Source organism: Euprymna scolopes, chromosome 10 (genome assembly GCF_053919585.1).
Source record: "Euprymna scolopes isolate OS-2025 chromosome 10, ASM5391958v1, whole genome shotgun sequence".
In the NCBI taxonomy this organism is placed as follows: domain Eukaryota; kingdom Metazoa; phylum Mollusca; class Cephalopoda; order Sepiida; family Sepiolidae; genus Euprymna; species Euprymna scolopes.
Genome location: NC_136491.1, coordinates 41,952,268 through 41,961,871, shown reverse-complemented (window position 1 = coordinate 41,961,871; position 9,604 = coordinate 41,952,268). Strand labels below are relative to the sequence as shown.

Here is a 9,604-nt window from a genome sequence, read left to right as displayed (position 1 = left end):
AGTTGTTTTTTAATTCAATAGACTTCTTGAAGCTATTGATTTTATTTCGGTCATAATCCACGATTAATTCTTCATCAAGAGAAGTGCCATCAGTTTCCACAGCAAACATCCTTTCTAAATTTCTCTCCACATTTGAAGATTCAAATATATCAGAGAATGGATCCTCGTAGGTTAATTTGGGTTCCAATGTAGTGTTCAATTGGCGCTCTGGGCAATGAGCATGTTCCGATATTATTGTATGACAATTGGCACAATAATTGGATCTTCCAGTTCCTACAGGAAAGATTTGATCGGCATATAAAAAATGCTGAACATTACCAAATAGAGCAATCCCTTAAGGTAAATCCCATGCATGTCCATTCATGCATTTAATAATTCTGGAGTTAGTCATGAATTCAACTATATAAGACCCCTTACACCCTTCAATGTCTTAAAATTCTCCATTTTAGGATTCACTTTTATTTATTTTAAATGAAACGTGAATCCAGTTTCTTCTTCTTTTCTCAATAGTGACAAACAATTCATAAAACAGCCTCGCTGGAGAATATCAGCTTTTGAAACACGTGGAGTACCAAGTAGACGAATAATGTTTTTATTTTCTTGTCTCCCCACGAGAGCAGAGTTTAACTCAAGAATAGTAAAATCTATATTTTTTGTTGGTCGGGGAGGGGGGGGGATAAGCAATAAATTAGCTTTGCTTTAAAAGGGTTTATTTTCTTGTCACAATGACAAATAATAGTGAAGAATTTTTTTTCTCAACAAATATTTTCAAGTCTGCACGAGGTCATAAAGATGTCTACTCGTTCGCGCCTTGAGAATTTAAACAGTTCGTTCATGTGTATGCAGAGATTTTTTTTTTATATATATATAAATAAGAGACTTCTTTAAAAGTGATCGCCTGTATTTTATTTTTTTTATATGTTTTCTTTTTTCGCAACAACCAGCTAAACTCGAGAATTGTTTTGCAAAATGTTGTGTTTTGACCAGACACTTAGGACTCAGACGAAAAAGAACCACAAATATACAAGTCGAATATAAAAGTGTATTTAACTTCAAATAAATACAAATGTAAAATAAGCAGGTTGCAAAACAATTGCGTTCGTATTTTTTTAAGAAGTCCAAAAAGTTCTTATTTTAACGTCTTCAGTTTGATGGCCCCATTCAAGTTCGGAAAGAAGAGAGATGAAATAATAAGTCTTTCTTCCACAGAGGTGTGAACGAAAAAGGGAGTTTAAAGTAATCTCTAGTCCCGCTTAATAAATAGGTTGCCATGATTGGTCGATGAGCGGCACCTTTGGCCAATGAAACAGGGCCTTATTTAAAGTGTAAGGAAAGGAAATGAGAAGACAAAAAGGGAGATAACTCTAGTTTTTTTATAACAATGTCTAATGAAACGATGCAAAATGATGTAGTGAATTATAAAAAAAGAATTATTAAAAAAAGAAAATATTTATAAAATTGTTTGTTTCACAACCTTTGCTTGTAAATACTAAAGTTAATTTGTAAACACTTCTTCAACACATTCTTTGAGCAGTAGCCATTATTGAATACTATTCTGAGAATTATTAAAAATTTGGTGCTTGTTAAGATAGTCAACAGATCGATGTTTTAAATATGTCGTTTTCAGCGAAAACAACATAATGTACTTAATTGTCATATCGAAATATGCAAAAATATTAAAAAAATGAGAAAATTCATAGATTAGAACAACTGCTATCGTGTTTTTAGTAAAAAAATGAGGATATTGCTATGGGCTACAAATGTCTGCGTAATCTAAATTTTGAGTTCTATTGTGGTTTAAATATGGAAAGAAAAATGAGAAGGCTTAGATACAGTGAAATAAAATATATATTAACAGAAAATACAGAAATGTATATTGGTTGAGTGGGACTCTGCTCAACTGGAAAGACAAAGTAAGATTACGATCCACTCCCACTGAGTCTCAGGTCAGACTGCTTGATCCACTTCCACTGAGTTTCAGGTAGATTGCTTGATCACAGAAACTGGTTACCAGAGGTGACGTCAGGAATAGTCCATCGTCAGAATCTTCCACCTCAATACCCCTCTCCCAAGCCTTTTCTTTCTAAAAACTGTTAATATCTCTTACATTTAGGATCGATCATTAGCGGATTAGTGACTTTTCCTTTTCCAAACCAATCGTCATAGTTCTGGTGTTGAGATTGAATATCTCAAAAATAGACTTGATCGGTTCTTCCTCCAATCTTCTTCTTAATTGGTTCTGGTGGCATTTTTGGATATGTCTCAGTCCTTGCACGATATATACCATGTCCCCGACTCTCTTACTGATCGTATCCACATCCCAGAATGAGGTGTTATTCTTGTAACTCTTGAAGAAAACTCTCTCTTCTGGGATGAAATATTTCTTACTTATGCAAGTAGTCACTTGTGGTTTTGTCTACTTTGGTAAGAATTTGTCAAAGACGGATCTCACCTTCTGTGTGAACATGGCTTCTGCCGGTGAAACTGCTGTTAGAGTATTAGGGTTAGGTGTAATTCTGTACACATCTAAAAACTGTTAGAGAGCTTCGTCTATCGGTGTACCTTGAGCCTTCTTCAGTTCTCTTTTGAGTGTATCCATGAATCATTCTGCCTGCCCATTCGATCAAGGGTGATATTGGGCTATGGTGATGTGTTTGATCTGAAACGTATTGCAAGAACTTTTGAACTCTGAGGATGTGAACTGAGTTCCATTCTCACTCATGATGCAGTCTACTAAACCGAAACGTGCAAACAGTTCATGTAAAAAATTTATTGTTGTCTCTGATGTGGGTCTTTTGTATCTGAATACCTTCAGCCACTTGGTATAGCTATCGACTATGATAAAGTAATAGTGGTCATCGAGAGTACCTGCAAAGTCAGTGTGAATTCTTGACCATAGCTGTTCAGTTTTCGACCAAGTTTTGATTGTAAGAGGTGGTGCTTTTGCAGCTAGGGCACAACCTCTGCAAGAGTCGATCATCTCCATTATGTCTTTGTCCATCTTAGACCAGTAGACATAGCTTCTCATCCAGTTTTTTCCAGCGTGTCCTGTGTGAAAATCTCATAGAATTCTTTTCTGAAGACTCTTCGGAATTACCACTCTTTCATTATATACTAAGACCTCATCACAAAGTGAGAATACTTTTGGAACATTGTCCTTCATAGTGGTCTTACTCTTGATATCGCAAATAAAGTTATCCTTTTCTGCTTCTCTTTTAATTTTAGGTAAAGATACTGGGAGCTCTCTAATTGTTTTTATTTTGGAATTGGTATGAAATGCAGCAATTATGGAATTCTCAAAAGGTTCCCTTTTCTTTGATATCAATCTTGATAGACCATGCACATAGCTAATTTGTTTCGAAGACAGGTACTCCAATTTTAAGTCATAATTTAGTAGGATAGTACCCAATCTCAGTAGTCTATTTGCAGTATACGTTGGTAAGCCTTTTTTTGATCCAAAAATCGTCAGTAATGGTTTATGATCGGTTTGTAACGTGAAAGTTCTGTCATGTAAGTACCTATTAAATTTCATTACTGCGAATATGATACTTAGTGCTTCTTTTTTGATTAGTGAGTACTTACTCTCATCTGTCAGTAGCGTTCTCGATGCATAGGTGATGTTTTTTTTTGGTATCATCGAGCATTATATGTAGTATACAAGCTCCAATACCATATAGGCTTGCGTCATTTCCTATTATTATTTTCAGCTTTGGGTCATAGTGCATAAGAAACAGTTCCGATGTAAAAGTATCCTTGACATTCAGGCATCCACTTCCAGGCTTCTCCTTTCTTTAGTAGTTCATTCAGCAGGGTGCGCATTCCTGCATGTCTTTTATGAAGACCTGTTAGAAGTTTACGAGTCCCAGAAAACTTTGGAGCGCCTGTACATTATTGGGAGCAGGAATGTTCGTTATGGCTTCTGACCTCTCACCATCAGGGCGTCTTCCATTTTTGATCAGTTATGTGACCTAGGCACTTTATGTCGTTCATGTGGAAATCACACTTTGCATCTTTTAATTTAAATCCAGTTTTGAATTCTTGTAAAGACCTCATGTATATGTTTGGGATGCTCATCTGCCGATTTACTGGCAATAACGATGTCATTCAAGTAAGCACATGTGAAGTCAAGTCTGCCTAGCATGGTATCCATGACCTGCTGGAAAATCGCAGATGCGACCTTGACCCCAAAGGCTAACCTATCAAACTGGTAGAGTCCCCTGTGTGTATTGATGGAGAGGAGTTTAGAGCATTCCTCCTCGACGGGATCTGTAGATATGCGTCAGTTAAATCCACCTTAGAGAATATTGTATCACTGTTTGTTGAATACTTCCTCTGGTATGGTCTGATGTGGGGAAGGGATAGTGATAATCTTTCAGAGCCTATTCCGGTCTATGGAAAAATCCACATAGACATGAATTTGGTTGTTTTTTTTCGTAGTTCAGTCAGCGCGCGAAATTCCTGCATGTTCTTGGTATATGGCAGGGGCAGCACATTCAATGTTGCTTACTTTCCATAGTTTTCCAGCCTTTTCTTGCCGATCCAGTTCCTTATCAATTTTCTTGACTGCTGCGAATAGGATGCTTTGCTTCTTCTGGAAAATGGGTAGAGCATTTCCCTTCTATGGTTATAGGCTTGGTTCATCTTCCTAGTTCTGATGAAAAAACTTCCGGAAATTTTCCTTTTAACTTGTCCTTTAATTGCTGTGCCCCAGTAGAGTTTTCTACCTTATGGCAGAAATTGTTTATCGATTGGTGTCAGTTTAAACTGCTCCATCCAATCTGTTCTGAAGAGATTTTGGGATGTCTTGTGCACAAAGACTCTTACTCTTTTGGTTGCACCATTGATGTTATACAGGAAGTATCAGCTCTCCCTCAAATTTTATCTTATTGCCTGTCACTGCACGAGCTAATTTGTTAGTTCTCCTCATGGTTGGTGTCTTCAACCTTTTTCACGGAAATCAATGTCAGATCTCGTTTGTCGGACCCTGTTATTACTTCTGTTCTTTCTGCAATGTGTTCTATTGCTTTTGTCGTATTTCTTTCTGTTCCTTGTGCAACTGCAGGAAAAGTTGTTGTTGTTGCTGAAGCTGCTGTTGAAATTGCAACTGGAGCTGTCTATTTTGTTCTTTTAAATTTTCTTCTGTTTTTTGCTGTTGTTCAAGCTGCACTTTGAGCAGCTGTGTGATAATGGCCTTCCAATCCTCCAACTTGGATATCTACTCCAAGTGAACGACAAAAAATAACCCCTTTTTTTTATATTAACACTGGAAAAAAAATCTCGGAGGAAAAAAAAAATGTTCTTTTTTGTTTTGTGCGTGTAAATGCTATAAAAATTTTTTGTATATATATCACTTGAGGTTTTCAAGCCTAAAACATTGAAAGCTGAAATAAAAATGTGGAGAAAACTTATTCAAATATTTAACAGTGAACAAAAATGGCGTCTTTGCCTTCAAGCCCTACTCCCCCCCCCCAAATTTCCTTGTTTCATAAAATAAAATGTTCTTTCTAATAACAATCAGGAAAAAATATACAAAACTTGAGGAGGAAAAAAAATCTTGAGCAAATTAAAAACGTCGTATTTCAGTTTCCCAGTTTGCAATAAATGTAATCAATGAATGATTTAATGTAACATACGAGTGCAAAATTAGGTCAACTTTTAAAAATAGACAATTTCTTTGTTCTTTAAAGGGGATAGTTGTGTATTTTTCTTTTTTTTTTTGCAAAAAATAAATTGTTCACCCTACGAAAATGCTTTGTAACAGAAGTCGGGGTTTTTTTTTTCACTTTTTTATTCTCAAGGAAAGAAAAAAGAGATTTTAACTTACGATTTGTGGGAGCTTTAAGAAAATGTTGTTTTTTCCTTTTTGTTTCTTCAAATTAACACTAACTGGATTTTGCTTGTGAATTTCCGCACATGAATTCTTTTTGAATTACCATTAATTGTTATTTTGGATACAAATTCCTCTGTCGTCAGTTTGCTGTGGTTTAAATATTTAAAGAAGAATGAAAAGGTTTGGAAACAGTGAAATAAAATATATATTAACAGAAAATACAGAAACATATATTGGTTGAGTGGGACTCCGCTCAACTGGAAGGACAAAGTAAGGCTACGACCCACTCCCTTTGAGTCTCAGGTCCAGACTGCTCGATTGCAGAAACTGGTTACTAGAGACAAAGTTTACACGTCCTGCACCAGTGGACAACGAAACCTCAACTGGGAAAATAATACAAATCTTCAAAAAACAAGTGGGAACTTCCCAAACCAATCAGTGAGTACAATTCAGTCACGTGATACAACAATCATCATCATCACATCAGAAATAGATAAAAAGAGTAAGAAAGACGAATAGAGGAAGAAAGATTAAACAGAAATAAAATTTCAACAGAGATATAGGTGTGAGAGAAAAAAGGGGAAAGGAACTGATTTGCCTTGTCACTGGTTCCGGTAACATTATGCTGGAAGTTAGGAAGTATGTTAGCTGACCATAACCAGAATATGTAGTTCTCAGCGTGGAGTTGGGTGCCGGGTTCGAGTCATCTGAACAATTCGGAATTCTCTCTGACCTGGCGATTGGCCCAAAACGCACTTCCCCTCATAAACATACAATGCAGTTCCAGTTTTTTGGAGTCACCTGCTTGTCCCCGTTGTGGAATAACGGCTGTAGAAACGACTGATCATGCTTTCTTCGATTGTCGCGAACTCCGCCAGTACTAGTCGTATGTCAGCGAGGTGACAGCTTGTATTGATCCCGAGCATCCTCCCCCAATTACCGTATCCAATGTTGTTGACGACGTGAGGCTGCTGTGGGACCGGGAAAGAAAAATGATCTATATTATGATCTTGGCCGTGACGAAAATGGTGATTTGGACGTCATGACTGCAGGGTGGCTGGGGGTGTAGTCTTTTTCTGATCAGGATCTGATCGCTTTCTTTAAATACCAACTATGGGTGACGATCAGATGTGATAGAAGAAGGCTGCATTGCGCGGCATTTGACAGAAGATGAATACATGTGGCAAGTCTGTGTGTACGAAAATTTGAATAAGTGTAGAACGCGCAGTTTCGCTAAGTATAACCAAATAATTAGCCTCTCAGCTAGTCAAGTGAGTGCTCCATCCCTCCCCAACTAGGAAGCCTAAAAGATCTCCACCCCCTCCTATCTGCAATTTTTCTTTTCACCCCTGCCTCTAAATTTCACCCATCTTGGAGAGAGAGAAATCAATAATCCCCCCCCCCACGCCAGCTCACACACCAATTTTTCTTTTCATCATTTCATCCTTTCTAGAGGACATCCCCACTTAGAGACTGTCCTGCAGGAGCTAAGGTTCATTTACAAACTGAAGTGGAACAGGCGGTGTATCAACTAGATGGGGTTAGGAGGATCCTACTAACCACTTTTGTATTTTCCTTCCTCTGCCCTCGACACAAATGAACTATTATTGTTATCTTTTTTGTTTTTACACGTAAATAAAAAATGTTTTAAATAATTGGGTTCTAAGTAGGAGGTCCCCCAGTACAAAAGGGTGAATGCGGTATTATGGTGAAAGAAGATACTAATTAAGAGAAACTTTTGTTTAGTTCTGGAGTGAAGGATGACCAATGGCTAATTTTAGTCTTAATAAAGGATCTAATATCTCAAAGTGTAGTATCTGTTCTGATGTTACTCTTAAGATAATTTCTCTCGGTCAATGGAGGGTGTGCAAACATTTTCTAGTCTCGCACAAAAACATGCGTTCACATCTCAAGCCATTTTTCTTGTCATATACATACGCACGCACAAACATACGCGCGCACATACACACACGTACATATATTCATGTTCACGTACATACACTCACATTCACGTGCATACACACACTCGCTAACGTACACACATGTACTCACATATACGCACACGTATGCACACATGGGCAACATCACTTCCCCTTTGAAGGAAATCCACACATGCGCAAAAGACCACCAGAAACAACTATAAAAGCAAGAGACAAGCTGTTTCCTTCCTTTTTCAATTCGGCTTCCGAGCTGAGAGGTCGACGGACCAGCCGCTTACCTTTCAGGGCGTGCGTACCTGCGCGCCTCATGCCACCTGCTACTGTGTGGGGCAAGAGCTAACAGACAATACCTACACTTTATACGCTTTCTCTCTCCATGAACTGGATTGACTTTCTCACTCTGTTTTCCCTTTTGCTTTGGTCCATCAACCAGACAGGTTCGCGTTCACAGCTAGTGGCCTGAAAACATTTCCAAGTGGACAAGTACCAACATGTGTGCGCAACCCTCTATCTTTATCTTTGTCTACATGCTGGACTGCCATTTCTCGTTCCACTACATTACTCACTCCTTTTTCCACGCACGGACATGAACACGGGTTACGCCTAAAACATTCATTTTTCAACAGAAAATAAACAACATGTTTATTTTATCCAGCAATTGAGTTTTTGTTTCCTTCTTTCTATTCGTTTCATTATTTTCTTTTGTAGCGAGTTAGAATATTTATACCCTGGCCCGCAACAAGGGGAAATCCTCTATACTGAGACAGTGAGACAATTATTTTTTTTTGGTTCCAACCAGAGTGGCCCTTTTGCCTTCTTTTTGGGGAGCTCTGGTTTAACCCCACGTTAAAAACGCCCTTGTGTCACATTTTGCTTTCATGGGGAAGCAAATAAATACTAATAGAAAAAAAATGTTTTTGATATGAATACGAATGCACAAAAAAAAAAAATAAACAAAAACACAAATTTATAGGAGTATAGAAAAATTTTGTGCTTTTCGTTTTTAGAGATTTTTTGTTTTGAATTAGTGATTTTTGAAAATTTCGATTAGCAACAGTAACGAAAAGTTAAAAATCTAGCGATTTTCTGGACCCCACCCCGATCTGGCGGGATTTTTAATATCTCAGTTGGCAACACCGGTAGCCAATACTAAAACGAATTCAGTGATTCAACACGCCGCTGTTTATCATCCGCGACTTACTGGTCGGTACACTTCTAGGTATCAATTTTTACTTTTTTTTATTTACTCCTATTCACTTTAAGGCATATTGCCACTTATGGACGTAAACATATTTACCTGGGCTATTCAAGGAGATGAACAAGATGTAGGTTTACTTTGGACCACCAACGCCTGACACAGACCTCCCCCATGTACTTATGTGGTGCGTGCTGGTGCTTGCTTCTACACTATTAGGACGAAATTTCGGAAATCGTAAAACTAAATTTCTCATGAAAACAACGGTATCTACGTATTCCTCGTATCTTTAAGATGATTATTGATTATATCCAAAAATTACGAAAATCAATAAGGTAGAAAAGTATTTATTAAAGAAAATAAAAAATAGAATTTGAAGAAAGCGCCGTAAAGCACAGTTTAAAAAAAAAAAAAAAGGAAAAAACATAGGTAATTTTCCGTTTCGATTTAAAGAATCTGCTAGAAAGGACCTGTCCTGTCTTGATAGAGTTCAAAATAGACTTCGTAGCCTCGTAGGAGATGTCTTTTTCTCTTCTCTGCAACTTCTATCTCATAGAAGAGATGTTGCGAGTTTGTCTCCGCTTTATCGTTATTTTCATGGCAAGTGCTCGACTGAGCTTCAATCTATGGTCTCTCTCG

The 9,604-nt window shown here is 37.5% G+C and overlaps 1 protein-coding gene across 1 annotated transcript in view; it reads left to right on the top strand.

Annotated features, from left to right (window-relative positions):
• The first annotated feature begins 8,883 nt into the window (after positions 1 to 8,883).
• The window catches only part of LOC145285937 (kinetochore protein NDC80 homolog), a 151,103-nt gene continuing 150,382 nt past the window's right edge, over positions 8,884 to 9,604 (top strand). Inside the window, exon 1 of the mRNA XM_080134443.1 lies at positions 8,884 to 8,989. The gene's annotated coding sequence lies outside the window, so the exon portion shown is untranslated. The remainder of the gene's footprint in view (positions 8,990 to 9,604) is intronic.